At 46.9% G+C, this 19,955-nt stretch overlaps 1 pseudogene; it reads left to right on the plus strand.

The window, feature by feature from the left end:
* The window catches only part of LOC134760419 (small ribosomal subunit protein eS24-like), a 100,608-nt pseudogene that overhangs the window by 21,502 nt on the left and 59,151 nt on the right, over positions 1–19,955 (plus strand).

Raw genomic sequence — 19,955 nt, forward strand, 5'->3', positions numbered from 1 at the left:
ATGTCATAGGTGAGAGCTGTGAGTTGCTGAACCCAAAGTGAGTTCAAATCCGAGCTCTGTCTCCTGCTACCTGTGTGACTTTGAGAAGTTCCAGCACCGCTTTGTGCCTCAGTTTTCTCATCTGTTAAATGGGCATAATCACAGCTCCTGCCTCAGAGTTGCTGTAAATTAATACATGTAAAGCACTGAAATCAGCCTGGTATACAGTAAGTGTTATGAACGTTATTTTCTTGGAAGGACAGAACTTATTTTCATGGTCTAAGCCTGAAAATCTAAAACGTGAGAGAAGAGGAAAGAATCTAGAGTCTCACCATGAGGGGGAAAGGTCAACTTGAAGCAGGACAGGGTCATTGACAATTTCCTGTGATTCTGCTGCTGCCTTCTACACTATGGTAGCTCCTAGTCACTTGTGGTTTAGATTTTGTGATTTAGAAATGAATTAAGGCCGGGCATAGTGGCTCACGCCTGTAATCCCAGTACTTTGGGAGGCCAACGTGGGCAGACAACCTGAGGTCAGGAGTTCAAGATCAGCCTGGCCAACATGGTGGAATCCAGTCTCTACAAAAATACAAAAATTAGCTGGACATGATGGCGGGTTGCTGTAATCCCAGGTACTCAGGAGGCTGAGGCAGGAGAATTGCTTGAACCTGGGAGATGGAGGTTGCAGTGAGATGAGATTGTGTCACTGCACTCCAGCCTGGGGGATAGAGTGAGACTCTGTCTCAAAAAAAAAAAAAAAAAATTATTTAAAATAAGAGAAAATTGATAATTCAGCTCTTCATTCTCACCAGCCACATTTCAAGGGCTCAACAGCCCATGTGGGTGGCGAGCAGCTGCCAGGTTGGACAGTGCAGAGTAGAGTAACCTGCCATGGCAGAATGTTTGATTGGACCGGGACTGAATAGTCTATTGCAGTGGTCCCCAATTTTTATTAGCGCCAAGGACCAGTTTTCATGGATTTGTGGGGGGAAGTTTTGGGATGATGCAAGTGCATTACATTTATTGTGTGCTTTTATTTCTATTGTTATTAACATTATAATATATAATGAAATCATTATACAACTCACCCTAATGTAGAATCAATGGGAGCCCTGAGCTTGTTTTCCTGCAACTAGATAATCCCATCTCAGGGTGGTGGGAGACAGTGACAGATCATCAGGCATTAGATTCTCATAAGGAGCACACAACCTAGATCCCTTCCACATGCAGTTCACAATAGGGTTGGTGCTCCTATGAGAATCTAATGCCACTGCTGATCTGACAGGAGACAGAGCTCAGCCGGGAGATCAGCTGTAAATACAGATGAAGCTTCAGTTGCTAGCCTGCTGCTCACCTCCTTCTGTGCAACCCAGTTCCTAACAGGCCACAGACCACTACTGGTCGATGGTTTGGGTGCTGGGGACATCTGGTCTATTGGATAATACTGGATTGTAGTGTACTGATCAGCCAAAGAAGCACTGAGATGATTTGGCCTCCATTAATAAGAATGATGGACTTTTTTTTTTTTTTTTGAGACAGAGTTTCACTCTTGTTGCCCAGGCTGGAATGCAGTGGCAGCATCTCGGCTCACTGCAACCTCTGCCTCCCAGGTTGAAGCAATTCTCATGCCTCAGCCTCCCAAGTAGCTGGGATTACAGGTGCCTGCCACCATGCCTGCCTAATTTTTGTATTTTTAGTAGAGTCGGGGTTTTGCCGTGTTGACCAGTCTGGTCTTGAATTCCTGACCTCATGTGATCCACCTGCCTTAGTCTCCCGAAGTGCACCTTCCCTGCATTTTCTCAGTTAATCCTCCCAGTGACTCTTTGAAGCAGGGACTATGACAATCTTCATTTCACAGATGCAGCAACTCAGGCACAGAGAGCAAGTCATTGGCCATGGTCGCCCAGCTGAGGAAGGATGGAGCCGGCTGAGATCCTGTTCTGGGGATCTAACTCTGCAGCCTGCATTCTGGGCTGCTGTATTCTCCCATGTTGCTATCTGATGAGCACAGCATGGGCTCAGAGTACAGAGAGGAGGAACCAGGTAATAAGGATAGGTCTGGGGCGAAGGCTGGTGCCTTGGGGAAGAAGAGAGAGGCCGATTCTAAAGGGATGCCATTGGAAGCTCATAGTGATAAAGCAAAGCCAGGTTTTGGGTCTGGGATTTAAACACACAGCTCTGGTTTCTGCCTTTTCACAGTGGTGATGAATGGGCACTGAGACCCTCTCGAGCTAAAGTCTTCATCATTGCTCTTCATAGTCTGAAGGTACATGAAATGGTCAACTTTCTTCCAAAGGGCTTTTATGCCTAAGTCTGTGGTTAGTGTATAAACAGATATTTACTGAAGTCCTGCTGGGTGCAGACACTGTGGCCAGCCCTGAGGCTACAGTCAAGATGAAGCCAGTCTCTGTTCTCATGGAGACCTGTCTATTGATAAGAAAAGAGAAAGCTCACTGAGCATCGACTCTGTGCCCACTGTTTTGATGCATCTCTCATTTAATCCTTCTATCAAATCTGTGAAATAAACACATCACCATCATCCCTATTTCACATTTAGGGAAACATATGCCTAGAGAGGGTAAGTAACTTGTTCAAGGTTGCACAGCTTCGAACTCTCATCCCACAGGTGCAGGAATGAGAGGCAGCAGCCAGGGAAGCCAGGGTCTCCGGCAGTCCTTGTCTCTGGGCGGTGATCCAGAGAGAGAGAGAACACGATTGTCTCAGCACTGGGTGGTCTTCTGAGTCTTGAAGGAGCACTTCCAGAGCATCTCGGTGTTAAACATCATGCTGCGAATGACCCCGTGAGCTCTGACCCAGTGGCCTTGGGGATAAAGAAGGGGAGGTACGGAGAAGCTCTTCGAATGGATGTTGCCAGGGTGTCAGTGTTCTTTGAGGGCACAGACTATGTGTCAACAAAGAAAGAGTTCAGTGCCTTTTCTCATTGCTCAAGAGATTGAAGGCGTAGGAAGAAAAGATGTTAAGTTATAAACATGTTTCAATTTTGGTACCACTTGAACCAACTTACGTTTTGAAGAGGAAAGAGTCTTGCCTACAAAGTCAGCCCCTGGGTTTTCCTTCTGCTTATGGAATCCAGGCAATGGGCAAAGAGAAAAAGAAAACTAAGGAATCAGCCAGGTGCAGTGGCTCATGCTTGTAATCTTGGCAGTTTGAGGGGCTGAGGCAGATGGACTTCTTGAGTCCAGGAGTTCAAGACCAGCCTGGCCAACATAGTGAGACCCCGTTTCTACAAAAAGTACAGTGAGCCAGGGTGGTCTTGGGAAATGCAACATTTGGGCAGGAAAACAAAAATGCCTGTCCTCACCTAGGTCCGTGGGCGCAGGCCCTTGGGTGGAGCCCTAGCCAGGGACCGCACCCTCCTCTACCCAGTACTTCCCTTCCTCACTTCCATATCATTTAAAGGGACCACATTCTTCCCTTCTGAGTACTTCCTTTCTGTATCAGAAAGTGCTGGGATTATAGGCATGAGCCACTGGTCCCAGCCAATTCCATTCTTTTAATGCAAACTAGAAAATAGGTGTTCAGAAAGGCCTGCCCTATCCACCTCAGGGAGTTGCTATGAAAATCAAATTAGATTATGTGCAACAGAAGTTTAGAAAAGATTCCAAAAGCACTGCACAATGGGAATGTATTTTTAAACTCCACTGAGTGGACTTAAAACTATGATTTTTTTCTTTCTTTCTTTCTTTTTTTTGTTTGAGACATTTTCACTCTTGTTGCCTAGGCTGGAGGGCAATGACACTATCTTGGCTCACTGCAACCTCCGCCTCCCAGGTTCAAGTGATTCTCTGCCTCAGCCTCCCGAGTAGCTGGGATTACAGGCACCCGCCACCATGCCTGGCTAATTTCTTTCTTTTTTTTTTTTTTGTCTTTTTAGTAGAGATGGGGTTTCACAGTCAGTGTTGGCCAGGCTGGTCTCAAACTCCTGACCTCAGGTGATCTACCCACCTTGGCCTCCCAAAGTGCTGTGATTACAGGGGTGAGCCACCCTGCCCGGCCAAGACAGTGCTTATTAATGCCTGAGATGCATTCAGGAGCACGTGACCTGGCTGTGACTGTTCTAACAAGGTTCCCCAAATGGGTGGCTCAGGACAACAGAAAGTCATTCTCTCCAGTTCCGGAAGCTTGATGTCTGAAACGGGCAGGGCCGTGCTCCCTCTGAAGGCTCTAGGGATGAATCCCTCCTTGCCTCTTCTGGCTTCTGGTGGTTGCTGGCAATCCTTGGCTTGTGGCCACATCATTCCATTCTCTTCCTTCATTCTCATGTGTGTGTCTCTCCCCTGTGTGTCTCTGTCTCTTCTTCTCTTCCCATGGGGATGCCATTATTACTCCATTTCGGGTCCACACTATTCCAATATGACCTCTTTGTAATTAGATCTGCAGTGACCCTATTTTCTTTTCTTTTTTTTGAGATGGAGTGTTTCTCTGTTGCCCAGGCTGGAGTTCAGTGGCACAATCTCAGCTCGCTGCAACTCTGCCTCCTGGGTTCAAGTGATTCTTCAGCCTCAGCCTCCAAAGTAGCTGGGATTACAGGTGCACACCACCATGCCTAATTTTTGTGTTTTTAGTAGAGACAGGGTTTTGCCATGCTAGCCAGGTTGGTCTCCAACTCCTGACCTCAAGTGATCCTCCTGCCTTAGCCTCCCAAAGTGCTAAGATCACAGGCATGAGCCACCAAGCCCCGCCCCTATTTTCTAATAAGGTCACATTCTGGGATTCCTGGTGAATGTGAATTTTTGGAAGACAGTATTGTGTCTAGCAAAAGGCAGGACACCCTCATTTTGTCCCTAACTCAGAAATAAGGAAGTTATCCTCGACCCCTCTGAGAGAGAGAGGCTTCCTGAGCTCCCAACAATCAATTATCCAAATATTAGTCACAGAAGAGCACTAAGGGTTGTGCACAGCACATGGCCAGCCCGTTTTCAGAGTCTGTCAAGTTTAAGGTGAACGCTAATCCTGAATGAGTTTTAAAATGTATTTGGCATTTCCTCGTCATTGTAAAATGTTCTCACATCGTGATGGCTGGGGCTTCCCTCTCAGGTGTAATCTGCAAAATCAGACGTGACACAGCCGGGGTGAGGTGGGCCAAGCTGGGAACTGGGTTAGGAGGGAAGCTGGGGAATGACCTCCAAGGTCTCAGATTCCAAACTGGCTTTAGCCTGATTCACCCAGAGGGACCTCGTAAAAAATGCACGTTCCAGGGCCCACCCCAGACCTAATGAATCAGAATTACCTGGGGAAGAGCCTGGGGAGCTCTGTTTTCAAAAGCAGCCCAGCAGAATCCTACCGTCAGAAAGGGCTAGGAAACCGAGCTCAGTCTAAGGTGGTAGTTCCCAAACTTGTCTGTGCTTCAAAAAATACCGACGCTGATGGCCAGGCGTGGTGGCTCATGCGTATAATCCCAGCACTTTGGGAGGCTCAGGTGGGAGGATCGCTTGAGCCCAGGAGTTTGAGACCAGCCTGGAGAACATAGGGAGATACTGTCTCCATAAAAAATTTAAAAATTAGCCAGGCGTGGTGATGCCTGCCTGTGATCCCAGCTACCCTGGAGGTTGAAGTGGGAGGGTTGGTTGAGCCCAGGAGTTGGGGGCTGTAGTGAGTTATGATTTTGCCACTGCACTCCAGCCTGGGTAACAGAGCGACGCTCTGTCCCAAAAACAAAACAAAACAAAAAACCGATGCTATGTCCCATTCCAGAAGTTGAGGTTTAATTGTTCTGGGGAAAGGCCAAATACATTTGGCCTGGGTTTTGGAAGATTTAAAAATAACCCCAGGTGACCTTAAAGTGTAGATGAGTTTGGAAACCACACATCTAAGGCACATTTGAGTGGGGGAGCTGTGAGGTGGCGTGGGCTAGCTGGCCAGAACCCAGGGGTGGGGCAGTAGGAACCAGCATTGCAGAGGCCATTAAGGCTGCGAAGCATAGTGTCTGGAGCCCATAACAATGCTTGGACATGAATGCTTTAGACCTAAGACAGTTGGCTCCTAAATATGAAAACTGCAAGGCGGAAATGAATGCATGTTTAATGCTTTGCAACATTGTCAAGTGGTCAGCTGCAACTCCGTTCCGAGGGCATGATGCCTGAGATATGCCTGTAATGGGGGTTGATTTTAATGAATTTAATATGGTGTGGAGTGGGGCCTTCAAGAGTAAAAATGTCAGTTCTAAGTTGGTTGTGGGGGTCTGGGCAAAGGTCTTAAAACCCCATGGTGAGCAGATGGCCAATCCTAAACAACCCAATTTGAAAACAGGGCCTTTTTTCCAAGAGGCTTTTTGAAAATAGCTCCTATTTTGAGGGGAGGAACCCTGGCGGGAGAGAGCCAGAGTCAAGCCCAGCTGAGAGGGGGTTGGCAGGCAGGGGCCTGCCTGGTCCTCACTGAAGCTTGCTACTCAGGGTGAGCTTCCTAAACCAATGCAGATTTGCTGGCCCACTGAGCATCCCAGATGAGAACCTGCATTTCAGCAAGGTCCTCAGTGCAGCAAAGTTTGAGATATACTGTGCTAGAACACCCAGGGGACACAAAGGTTCTCTGAAAACTAAGGAAAATAGGCAGGGTGTGGTGGCTCACACCTGTAATCCTTGTATTTTGGGATGCCAAGGTGGGCGGATCACTTGATGTCAGGAGCTCAAGACCAGCCTGGTCCAACATGGTGAAACACCATCTCTACAACAAATACAAAAATTAGCTGGGTGTGGCCGGGCACAGTGGCTCATGTCTGTAATCCCAGCACTTTGGGAGGCCAAGGCAGGCAGACCACGAGGTCAGGAGATCGAGACCATCCCGGCTAACACGGTGAAACCCCGTCTCTCCTAAAAATACAAAAAAATTAGTCGGGTGTGGTGGCAGGTGCCTGTAGTCCCAGCTACTCGGGAGGCTGAGACAGGAGAATGGCATGAACCTGGGAGGTGGAGCTTGCAGTGAGCCGAGATTGTACCACTGCACTCCAGCCTGGGCAACAGAGCCAGATTCTGTCTCAAAAAAAAAAAAAAATTATCTGGGTGAAGTGGCAGGTACCTGTAGTCCCAACTACTAGGGGGGCTGAGGCAGTATAATCACTTGAACCTGGGACCTGGAAGTTGCAGTGAGCTGAGATCACACCACTTCCCTCCAGTCTGGTGACAGAGTGAGACTCCATCTCAAAATAAATAAATAAATAAATAAACAAAAAATAAAAATAAATACTGGGCTAGAAGACCCAGGAGACCTGAAGATTCTCTCAAAACTAAGGAAAATAACCTAGGTCACAAATATATTCTCTTTCTCCTTCTCCCCATTGCCCCCCTCGGCCAGCAATCTTTATAGACTCAAATAGAGTTGATATTCTACAACCAATTTTCGTCACTTTTATTTATATTTATTTATTTTAGAGATGGGGTCTCACTATGTTGCTCAGGTTGGTTTCAAACTCCTGGGCTCAGTGATGCACCCACCTCGGTCTCCCAAAGTGCTGGGATTAGAGGCATCAGCAGCTGCACCTGGCCGTGACTTTTATTTTTGATGTTCAAATTATCCCTAACGTGGCCAGTGGGAGCTCATGCCTGTGAGACATAGATTCTTTTCATGCACCCAATACACTTTCATTTTTACCTTACATTTTTATTATGGAAAATATTCCGTTTTCTCCACTTGTTTCTATTTGATAATGAACCCCTCCGTGCCTATCACCGGCCTCAGCCGCCATCATCTCATTACCAAGCTGGGTTATTTTGAAGCAAATATCTTCTAATATTCAGCCCGTGTTCAAATTTGCCTAATCATTCCAAATGAGTGTTTAGAGTAGTTGTTTCCTTGGAAACAAGGTGAAAACAAGTACATTTTACATTTTTAGGCCAGTCTTGAAAGTAAGTGTAAAATCATATGTGGGGTAGGAGGTGGGACTAGCCTCTCAAGGTGGGGCCTGCAAACCAGACCCAATTGAGGACCAGCTAAGACAGATTCCACAATGAATAATGCCAGGAGGTGGGAATATTAAGGTCCATTGTGAAGATTGGCTACCACAATTATTTGATCAGCTAGTTATCAACCCTGACTGCAGCTGAGAGAGATTTGTTTTTGTTTTTGATTTTGTTTTCAGAGACAGGGTCTTGCTATGTTGTCCAGGCTGGACTCAAACTCCTGGGCTCAAGTGATTCTTCTGCTTCAGCCTCCCAAGGAGCTGAGACTACAGGTGTGTGCCACTGTGCCCAGCAAGATTTTAAAAAATACGTATGCCCAGACACCACTCTAAACCAACTAAATCAGTCAGATATAGTGAAGTCATTAATCATTTTGCTCCTGGGTCTTTATGACAGTTTTGCTCCTGGGAAACTGCTGGGAATGTGGTAGAGAGAGAGAAAGAGATGGGAAAATAAGATTTTAAGAAGTGTTGCTATGCATTTTGAAAATAATTTTTCTTTGGTGTTTGTCTTGAGGGACGGCGGTAAACATTTCAATTGCCTTTAAGTATGCTTGGATACTGGAATCATGGTTCTTTGAATGTAGCATCGAACTGGGATTGGGCCACATGGCAGCCAGCGTGAGCCTTTATGCCACATTTATAAAACATGAATATCATGAGCCCACTCTCAGGGACCTTACAATTTAGAGGGTTAGGTCAGATCCACAAATCTATCTCACGGTAAAGGAAACGTGGCGTGTAGCGGGAGATGGCGTGATAACCATAACATATTTCATGATCAATATTTGTATTCTTCTTAGCAATATTAAACTTTTTGACCCCCTCCATTGTGTCATCAATTTGCTTAATACAGTTTCTGCCTCAGCGTTGGATTTTAGGCCTGGCATAAGCTGTTTGAAACCCAGGCACCTACACCGCCCGTTGTCTTTGGCCTAGTTAACCCCTCCCCTCCCTGCATGGTGGTTTGGAGAACCTGCTTGTTCCTCATCCCACTGATGCCAAACCCAGTACACCCCACAGCTGCTGACCATGATTAAACCTAATGGAGATTCAATGCCTTTCTTTTGATTCTCAGGGAGTGACATTCATTCACTTAAATACTTGCAGAGTCGGCCAGGTGTGGTGGCTCACACCTGTAATCCCAGCACTTTGGGAGGCCGAGGTGGGTGGATCACGAGGTCAATAGTTTGAGACCAGCCTGGCCAACATGGTGAAACCCCGTCTCTACTAAAAATACAAAAATTAACTGATGTGGCGGTGCGTTCCTGTAATGCCAGCTACTCAGGAGGCTGGGGCAGGGGATTTGCTGGAACCTGGGAGGTGGAGGTTCAGTGAGCCAAGATTATGCCATTGCACTCCAGCCTGGGCAGCAGAGTGAGACTCTGTCTCAAAAAACAAATAAAAAACCCAAAAACTTTCAGAGTGAATTTAGGAAACCATGAAGTCCAGAGATTGATCCTATCCCTTCCTTTTTCTCTTTCTCAAATATTTTGAGCCAGGTATTATCCTAGATTGTCTTGTGATGTTTACAATCTATGAGAAGGCAGGAGAGAGAATTAAGAACAGAGAGCATGTTCTGAGATGTCTGCTGTGTTTGCAGGTACCTTCCCTCAATTTCCCTACTCACTGGCCATGCTGGAAAGCAGGTCTTGGCGCCATATTTGTACCATGGTACTTCCCTCCCTATACTCATTTGGTTGACCAGAAGCCCAATTGTCATTCTTTCTCTCTCTCTCTCTCTCTTTCTCCCTCTCCCTCCTTCCCTCCCTCCCTCTCCAAGATATCCAGTAACTAACAGATCAGCTGGTGGTGGGCTCTGCTGGCTGCCATGATGGGCCACCTGCCAAAAGGGAAAATTGGTTGTGAGTGAGAGAAGCAGAGATAAGAAAGTGCACAGGGCTGATAAGAAAGACCAGGGGCTGCCAGGCGCAGTGGCTCACACCTGCAATCCCAGCACTTTGGGAGGCCAAGACGGGTGGATCATGAGGTCAGGAGAGGGAGACCATCCTGGCTCACATGGTGAAACCCCATCTCTACTAAAAATACAAAAAATTAGCCAGGTGTGGTGGCAGGTCCCTGTAGTCTCAGCTAATCAGGAGGCTAAGGCAGGAGAATGGCATGAACCCCGGGAGGAGGAGCTTGCAGTGAGCTGAGATCACACCACTGCACTGCAGCCTGGGTGACAGAGCGAGACTGCGTCTCAAAAAAAAAAAAAAAGAAAGAGACCATGGGCTTCTGAGAGTCAGAAAGAGGAATTTTGGTTTCTGTAACTGCAGTTTCCGTTCTGTCATGGCCTCTCATTTTTTCCCCATGTCCATGAGTTTGCCTGTTAGAGATAAGGTGTGCTCCTTTCCCTCCAGCTCATGCAAATGGGTTTCTGTTTCTTACAATCATTGTTCCCAGGTATGGATGGTGACTGATGCTCTGCTAAATGCTGAAAAAAGGCAGAGTAGAAGCACAGAAATGAGGGCTTCTCTGAGGAGGTGACTTTAGAGCCCAGTTGGAAGGCAGGAGTAAATGTGCACCATGATTTCTTAGGATTAAAACCAAGTATCTCACTGTTTGGGCACGTGTAGATAGAGGTGATTTAACAGCAAACTGTCCCAGTTGAATCCATTGTCAGTTACCTCACCACAGGGATTATGTAGCCCTGAGTTTGCTTAGTGCTTATTTATTTTAGGTTTCTTTTATCCAAACCTCTTAAATGATACACGTTTGGAACAAGTGACAGCATCGTTCATTGATGTTGTGGACAACCCACTATTTTATTACTCAAGACTGGGTAATTTATAAAGAAAAAGAGGTTTAATGGGCTCACAGTTCCATGTGGGTGAAGAAGCCTCAAAATCATGGTAGAAGGCAAAAGACACGTCTTACATGGTGGCAGACAAGTGTGATGAGAGCTATTTTGGTCATTGTTCACTGGCCATAGAATTTCCTTCTGTATTTTGAACTAAGACGAGAGCCAGGCCCACAAGACGGTTACAAGTCTGTCTTTTGTTTTTGATGATGACGATGATGATGATGATGATGAAATGGCTGACATGGTTCATGACTTGCTTTTTCTCATTGTCTCAGGCCTAGATATTCGGCTGGACTCTTGGCTTGGGATAGATGAAAATCATTGCTTGTATCCCCTGATCTTAAAGTCAGGTGAACCAGCCTCCAGATGCAAGCCTTCATGGGGCTTCAGATACCATGAGGAATGGGCGTCCCTGCAATATTGTCATGGCTGTCAAAAGTGTTATTGTAGCTGGGCAAGTGGGCGCTCTCCTGCCATTCCATCCTGCTTAGATTTCCCATTCAACACCGATCTTATTTCCTTTTTTTTTTTTTTGACAGAGTCTCGCTCTGTCTCCTAGGCTGGAGTGCAGTGGTGGGATCTCGGCTCACTACAGTCGCCACCTCCAGGGTTGAAGTGATTCTTGTGCCTCAGCCTCCCAAGTAGCTGGGATTGCAGGTGCACAGAATCAAGCCTGTCTCAGTTTTTTTTTTTTTGTATTTTTAGTAGAGACAGGTTTCGCCATGTTGGCCGGGCTGGTCTTGAACTCCTGACCTCAAGTGTTGCACCTACCTCGGCCTCCCAAACTGCTGGGATTACAGGTGTGAGTCACCGCACCTGGCCCCGTTTCCTCTTATACCATAAGTCATTGCCTGCAGATGTGTTTTCTCCATTAGTTTGCAAAAGCTTCCTGAGGGTAGGTCTGTGCCTCATTTATTCTGGAATCTCCCTGGCACAAAGCACAGGGCTTTATCCTCAGTAGGCATTCAACAAATGTTTAATTTCATTCAGCAGCTCCTCTTACCACTGCCCCCACCTTATTTTCAGGTGGCTAAGTACAATCAGAACAAGTAGGTATCATAAGATTTAGTCCAGAGTCAATTTGGGAAGAAATCACTTTAGTGATATGAAAAGAAACCATGCTGTTTAGTCAGAATACTTCGGAGAGTATCCCTTGTCCAAGCATTTGCTGAATTTCTATCTACTAATTTTCAGGTGGAACAGCATGGCTGCAGAGAGTCCATTTGGACTAGATACACTTTCATGCCTTCATGTCTTTAACAATAATGTGTGGCCCTACTGTGTTTGTTCACTAACTCCTTCAAACGTATCATATTAGCTATATCTTTATTTTTCTTGTAATGTGGGAGGTCCAATGCTTCATTAAGTTCACATGCCTGAAACTAATGAAGAAAATAACTCGTTAACCAGCTAGTATAAAAGTAGCCACCAAAACAAGTCAATCACCTGCCTTAAATCAGCCCAGTACTCCCATCTTCAGTGGAGAAGCCCATTCTGAATCACAGTCGAGACACTGATGGAAAAGCAGCTCGCTCTGGGGATCAAAACCACACTCGCCCCAAATCCTCCTCCCCAGAGTTCTACTCATTGCTCACCCACTGAACACAGAACAAACCAGAAGTGCTTGAAATGAGGACGGGTAGCTCCGTGTACCAATCGGAATTTAAAACTGTATCAATTCCTGCTATAGACGTGAGGCTTCTCCCCAGGACCAGCATTCCGCGAAGGCAGCCCTTTTCTAGATGGAGAAAACAGAACCTGAAGGCACCCGTTTCCCTAAACTGCTCTTGCTCATGTGTAAGTACAAATGAAAAATGCTGATGCTGCTTCTGTTGGCATTGCTTTTTAATTACGGCCATCAAAAATCATTTTATCCTTGAAGAAGACTTGAGAATGGCTCAAAGGCAGAGGCACGATTCCTTAGGAATTAGGCCAACAGAGAATGGGCTATCTCTCTTCCCAGCTCTTCTCTTACTCTGCTGTCAGAAACAGAAACGTTCTCTGTGAGTAGCTGGGAGCAGACGGCCGCACTTGGGTTCCATCTGGGGGTTCTGTTAACACAGTTTTACTCCAGCCTGCCTTCATGGCCACTGCCACACAAGCTGCATCTGTTCTTTCTTCTGCACCTTTTTGTTACTTCGTTGTTTTTCCTCTTTCTAGTGTAGTGAGTTGAATACTGGCTTTGCACAAGATGTATCCAGATCCTTGTGCCTAGAATCTGTGGAGGTGGGACACTTTTGTCCGGGCACAGTGGCTCATGTCTGTAATCCCAGCACTTTGGGAGGCCGAGGCGGGTGGAGCACCTGAGGTCAGGAGTTCGAGACCAGCCTGACCAACATGGAGAAACCCCATCTGTACTAAAAATACAAAATTAGGCGGGCATGGTGGCGCACGCCTGCAATCCCAGCTACTGGGGAGGCTGAGGCAGGAGAGTGTCTTGAACCCATTAGGAGGAGGTGGCAGTGAGCTGAGATCATGCCATTGCACTCCAGCCTGGGCAACAAGAGTGAAACTCCATCTTAAAAAAAAAAAAAGACACACTTTTTCACACGCATCCGTGTGAAGAGACCACCAAACAGGCTTTGTGTGAGCAATAAAGCTTTTTATTTCACCTGGGTGCAGGCGGGCTGAGTCCAATAAGAGAGTCAGCGAAGGGAGATAGGGGTGGGGCTGTTTTATAGGATTTAGTTAGGTAAAGAAAAAAGGAGGTGTTCTCTGGCAGGCAGGAGTGGGGTTCACAAGGTGCTCAGTGGGGGAGCTTTTGAGCCAGGATGAGTCAGGAGAAGGAATTTCACAAGACAATGTCATCAGTTAAGGCAGGAACCGGCCATCTGGATGTGTACGTGCAGGTCACATGGGATATGATGGCTTAGCTTGAGCTCAGAGGCCTGACGTTCCTGTCTTCTTATATTAATAAGAAAAATAAAATGAAATAGTGGTAAAGTGTTGGGACGGTGAAAATTTTTTTGGTGTGTTATGGGGAGACAATGGGCGATGTTTCTCAGGGCTGCTTTGAGCAGGATTAGGGGTGGCGTGGGAACCTAGAGTGGGAGAGATTAAGCTGAAGGAAGATTTTGTGGTAAGGGGTGATATTGTGGGGTTGTTAGAAGGAAGATTTGTTATTTAGAACTATTGGTGATGGCTTGGCTACAGTTTTGTATGAATTGAAAAACTAAACGGAATAAGGGAAGGAGAAAAACAGGTATTAAAGGACTAAGAATTGGGAGGACCTAGGACATCTAATTAGAGAGTGCCTAAGGAGGTTCAGCGTAGCCTTGCCAGCAAAGATTATTTATGTAAGAGTTAAGAGTGGCGGTTTGGGGATAGCACCAGGAGATATCAGCTGTGATGGCTTGGAGAAACAGTGTAAACTGGCAGTGTAAATAAGAGCAGGGCATGTATGAGTAGTTGAGAACGGTGAATAGGAGTATGACTAGACAGAAGACAGTAGGGATGACAAGTTTTTTGGGGGCACAGTCGAAGTTGGTCTGGTGTCTGGAATGAGACTGGGGCCTAATAAAAAGGAGCGTCTATACAGGAGCTCAAATGGGCTGTACCTTGTAGCATTCCGAGGACAGGCCTGAATTCTGAGAAGGGAAAGTGGTGTCCAGTCCTTTTTAAGTTGGTGGCTGAGCTTGGTGAGGTGTGTTTTTAAAAGACCTTTAGTCTGTTCTACCTTTCCTGAAGACTGTGGACTGTAAGGGATATAAAGGCTTTACTGAATACTAAGAGCCTGAAAAAATGCTTGGCTGATTTGACTAATAAAGGCCAGTCTGCTATTGGACTGTATAGAGGTGGGAAGGCCAAACTGAGGAATTGTGTCTGTCAGAAGGGAAGAAATGACAATGGTGGCCTTCTTAGACCCTGTGGGAAAGGCCTGTATCTATCCAGTGAAAGTGTCTACCTAAACCAAGAGGTATTTTAGTTTCCTGACTCAGGGCACGTTGAGTAAAGCTAATATGCCAGTCCTGGGTGGGTGCAAATCCCTGAGCTTGACGTGTAGGGAAGGGAGGGGGCCTGAATAATCCCTGAAGAGTAGCAGAATAGCAGATGGAACACTGAGAAGTTATTTCCTTGAGGATAGATTTCCACGATGGAAAGGAAATGAGAGGTTCTAAGAGGCGGGCTAGTGGCTTGTACTATAGCATAGCCTGCCTTTGCTGGTGTGTGGTGATTAGGCCTGGTGGAACTGCCATCAATAAACTAAGTGTGATCAGGTTGAGAAACAGGGAAGAAGGAAATGTGGGGAAATGGGGTGAACGTCAGGTGGATCAGAGAGATGCAGTCATGAGGGCCAGGTGTGGTATTAGGAATAATGTGGGAGGCTGGATTGAAGTCTGGGCCAGGAACAATGGTAATTGTGGGAGACTCAACAAAGAGTGAGTAAAGCCAAAGGAGCCCGGGAGCGGAGAGTATATGCAGCAGGTGTGAGGAAGAAAGTAGATTTTGGAAATTATGAGAGCTGTAGAGAGTGAGTTGAGCATAGTTCGTGATTTTAAAGGCCTCTAAAAGTATTAGGGCAGCAGCAGCTGCTGCACGGAGACATAATGGCCAGCCTAAAACAGTAAGGTCAAGTTGTTTGGACAAAAAGGCTACAGGACGCGATCCTGGTCCTTGTGTAAGAATTTCGACTGCACAGCCCTGTACTTCAACTGTGTGTAAAGAAAAGGGTTGGGATGAGTCAGGGAGACCTAGGGTGGGGGCAGTCTTTAAAGCTGTCTTCAAGGAACAGAAAGAGGAGTGGGGAAAGGATTTAGGATCTATGGGGCCAGCTAGGTTTCCTTTTGTGAGTTTATAGAATGGTTTTGTTAGGATGGCAAAACCAGGTATCTAAAGGTGAAAGTATCCAACCATGCCCAGGAAGGAAAGGAGTTGTTGTTTGTGGAAAGGGTTGGGGTTTGAGAGATTAGTCAGACACAATCGGCAGGGAGAGCACCTGTGATTTTATGAGAATTATGCTGAGATAGGTAACAGATAAGGAAGAAATGTGGGCTTGACTGAAGTAATGGGGTCTGTCTGTGAAGCTTTGCGGCAGTACAGCCCGGGTAATTTGCTGAGCCTGATGGGTGTCAGGGTCAGTCCAAGTGAAAGCAAAGAGAGGCTGGGATGAAGGGTGCAAAGGAATAGTAAAGAAAGCATGTTTGAGATCCAGAACAGAATAATGGGTTGTGGAGGGAGGAATTGAGGATAGGAGAGTATATGTGTTTGGCACCATGGGGTGCCAGGTTTGCCTGTGTTACCATAGGCAAAACAATTTGGTTGATAAGGCATAGATCCTGAACTAACTTGTAAGGCTTGTCTGGTTTTAGGACAGGTAAAGTGGAATTGTAAGGAGAGTTTATAGGATTTAAAAGGCCATGCTGTAGCAGGCGAGTGATAACAGGCTTTAATCCTTTCAAAGCATGCTGTGGGATGGGATATTGGCATTGAGCGGGGTAAGGGTGATTAGGTTTTAATGAGATGCTAAGGGGGGCATGATAGGTCGCCAAGGAGGGAGTAGAGGTATCTCCTACTTGTAGGTTAAGGTGGGTGGCAATGAGATGTAGCTGTAGTCCAGGAATAGTCAGGGAAGCAGATAATTTAGTTAAAGTGCCTCAGCCTAATAAGGGCAGTGGGCAGGTGGGGATAACTAAAAAGGAGTGCTTAAAAGACTATGGTCTAAGTTGGCACCAGAGTTGGGGAGTTTTAAGAGGTTTAGAAGCCTGGCTGTCGATACCCACAACAGTTATGGAAGCAAGGGAAACAGGCCCTTGGAAAGGATGTAATGTGGAGTGGGTAGCCTCCGTATTGATTAAGAAGGGGACGGACTTACCCTCCACTGTGAGAGTTACCTAGAGCATCTGTGATGGTCCTGTAGGCTTCCGAGGCGATTGATCGGGCAGTGTCAGTCTTCAGCTGCTAAACCAAGAAGATCTGGGAAGGAGTCAGTCAGAGAGCCTTGGGCCAGAGTTCCAGGGGCTCTGGGAGTGGCTGTCAGGTGAGTTGAACCGTCCGATTTCTAGTGGATCCCCGCACAGATGGGACATGGCTTAGGAGGAATCCCGGGCTGCAGGCATTCCTTGTCCTCGTGGCCAGATTTGTGGCACTTGTAGCAAGCTCCTGGGGGAGGTAGTTCTGGAGGAACACCTGGCCACTGTCCTTTAGGTGTTTGGAAGTCCTTGTGTGCTGGAGATGTGGCTGGGGTTTGTCTCACAGTGGAGGCAAGGAATTGCAACTCAGAAATATGTTGCTACTTGGCTGCCTCTACTGTATTATTGTACACCTTGAAGGCGAGGTTAATTAACTCCTGTTGTGGGGTTTGAGGGCCGGAATTTAATATTTGGAATTTTATTTAATGTCGGGAGCAGATTGGGTAATAAAATGTGTATTGAGAATAAGACGGCCTTTTGACTTTTCAGGGTCTAGGGCTGTAAAGCATCTCAGGGTTGCTGCCAAATGAGCCATGAACTGGGCTGGATTTTTATATTTGATGAAGAAGAGCCTAAACGCTATCTGATTTGGGATAAAGAAAAAAGAGCATTAACCTTGACTATGCCTTTAGCTCCAGCCACCTTTTTAAGAGGAAATTGCTGGGCAGGTAGGGGAGGGCTAGTCATGAATGAAACTGTAAGCCAGACCTGGTGTGAGGAGGGGAGGTGGTAAAAGGATTATAGGGTGGAGGAGCAGAGGCTGAGGAAGAATTGGGACCCAGCTAGGCCTGGCGAGGAGGGGAGAGGTCAGATGGGTCTGTAGAAAAGGAAGATTAGAAAGACTCAGTGATGCTTGGGATTGGGACTGGGGGGACAGGCGGGAGGGAAAGGAGGAAGATTTGGGACAAGTTGCATTGGGAACAGATAGTAGGGAGGGACTGATGTGTAAAAGAATGCCTGGACATCAGGCATCTCAGACCGTTTGCCCATTTTATGACAAGAATTATCTAGACCTTGTAGGATGGAAAAATTGAAAGTGCCATTTTCTGGCTATTTGGAACTACTGTTGGGTATGTATTGGGGTCAAGCAGCATTGTAAAAGAAAATAAGGCATTTAGGTTTTAGGTCAGGTGTGAGTTGAAGAGGTTTTAGGTTTTTAAAAACACAGGCTAAGGGAGAAGAAAGGGGAATGGAGGGTGGAAGCTTGCCCATAGTGAAGGAGGCAAGCCTACAGAAAAGAGAGAGTAGAGACACAGAGAGAAGGGGTGGGGGGTTCTTGCCTTCCAGAAAAGCGGGAAAGGGGTCAGGGTGCAGGAGTAAAGGCTTGTGGTGCAGAGATAAGAGGTTGGGGCACAGAAATAAGGGGTTGGGATGCAGAGATAAGAGGTCAGGTCACCGAAATAAGGGATCGGGTCACAGAGATGAGAGGTCGGGGCATGGAAATAAGGGATTGGGGTACAGAGATAAGAGGTCGGGGTGCAGAAATGAGGCATCAGGGCACAGAGATAAGAGGGGGTTCCTGCCCCTCCCCCAGAAAAGTGGGACTTGCTGCTAAGTGTGAAGGAAAAGGGGTTGAGGGGTTCTGGCCCCTTCCCCCAGAAAAGCGGGACTTGCTGCTAAGGGTGAAGGACCAAGGCAGGTGTCCCTGCGTGGTCTGACACCTCCGAAACCTGGTTGAATAGTCAGAGAGGAGTCCCTGCAATGATTAAACACCAAGAGAAGACTGCCTTCCATAGTCCGTGACAAGCTCTGGAGTTTTGGGTCCATGGATGAAACATGTCTCCTTTGTCTCTACCAGAAAATGAAAGCAATTGAAATTAAGAGAAGGGAGAGATTGAAGTGTGGTGCCAAGATTGAAAGGATAGAGAGGTTGAGGGATAGTGAGGGACGTTGGAGAAGAGAGTAAAAAGAAGCCACTTACCAGATTTGAAATTGGTGAGATGTTTCTTAGGCTGGTCAGTCTGAGGACCTGAGGTCATAGGTGGATCTTTCTCACAGAGCAAAGAGCAGGAGGACAGGGGATTGACCTCCCAAGGGAGGCCCCCCAGTCTGAGTCATGGCACCAAATTTCACATGCGCCCCTGTGAAGAGACCACCAAAAAGGCTTTGTGTGAGCAGTAAAGCTGTTTATTTCACCTGGGTGCTGGTGGGCTGTGTCTGAAAACAGAGTCAGTGAAGGGAGATGGGGTTGGGACATTTTATAGGATTTGGGTAGGTAAAGGAAAAAGGGGGGTTGTTCTCTGGCAGGCAGGAGTGGGGGTCACAAGGTGCTCAGTAGGGGAGCTTTTGAGCCAGGATGATCCAGGGGAAGGAATTTAACAAGATAATGTCATCAGTTAAGGTAGGAACCCGCCATCTGGATGTGTACGTGCAGGTCACAGGGGATATAATGGCTTAGCATGGGCTCAGAGGCCTGACACTCTTCCTCAAGAGGAGGAGACCCAGACAGAAGAGGAGAAGAGGAGGAGGCAAGGTGATCACAGAGGCAGAGATTGGATCATGCAGCCACAAGTTGAGGAATTCTAGTAGCCTCTACAAGCTGGAAGAGGCAAGGAATGGATTCTCCCCTAGAACCTCTGAAGGAGCATGGTCCTGCTGACATGTGATTGATTTTGGACTTCTGGCCTCCAGACAGTTTTTTTTTTTTTTTTTTTTTTTTTAAACAGAGCCTTGTTCTGTTGCCCAGTCTGGAGTGCAGTGGCACGATCTCAGTTCACTGCAACCTCCACCTCCCAGGCTGAAGCCATTCTCTTCCCTCAGCCTCCCAAGTAGCTGGGCTACAGGTACCTGCCACCATGCATGGCTAATCTTTGTATTTTTAGTAGAGACGAGGTTTTGCCATATTGGCCAGGCTGGTCTCGAATTCCTGGCCTCAAGTGATCCACCCACCTCAGCCTCCCAAAATGCTGAGATTATTTAGGTGTGAGCCACGGCACCCGGCCCAGACATTGTTTGAAGCCACCCATTTCATGGTTCTTTGCTGCAGTGGTTGTGGAATATGAATGCACTCGTGCTGTTGGTTGGACTTTGCTGACCTTGTGTCTGTTATTCACTGGCAGTTCTACAGGGCCTGGAGCTGGTATGAAAAACGTCCCTTCTTTCCCAAATGGTCCCCAGCTTCCCCGTTCACTGAAGGCCCTGCAGTCAGGAACAGTCAGGACTTTGCACCCAGTTGTTGTGGGTGTTTGGCTGGCCCTTCCTCTTGTGTGATTCATGGACTTGCAGCATTGCATCACCTGTGAGCTTTTGGAATTGAAGACTCTCAGGGCTCAGCTGGGAGGACCTGCTGGGCCAGAATCTGCACTTTAACAAGATTCCTGGGTGATTTGCGTACACCTTCAGATCT

Source organism: Pongo abelii, chromosome 18, assembly GCF_028885655.2.
Source record: "Pongo abelii isolate AG06213 chromosome 18, NHGRI_mPonAbe1-v2.0_pri, whole genome shotgun sequence".
NCBI lineage: Eukaryota > Metazoa > Chordata > Mammalia > Primates > Hominidae > Pongo > Pongo abelii.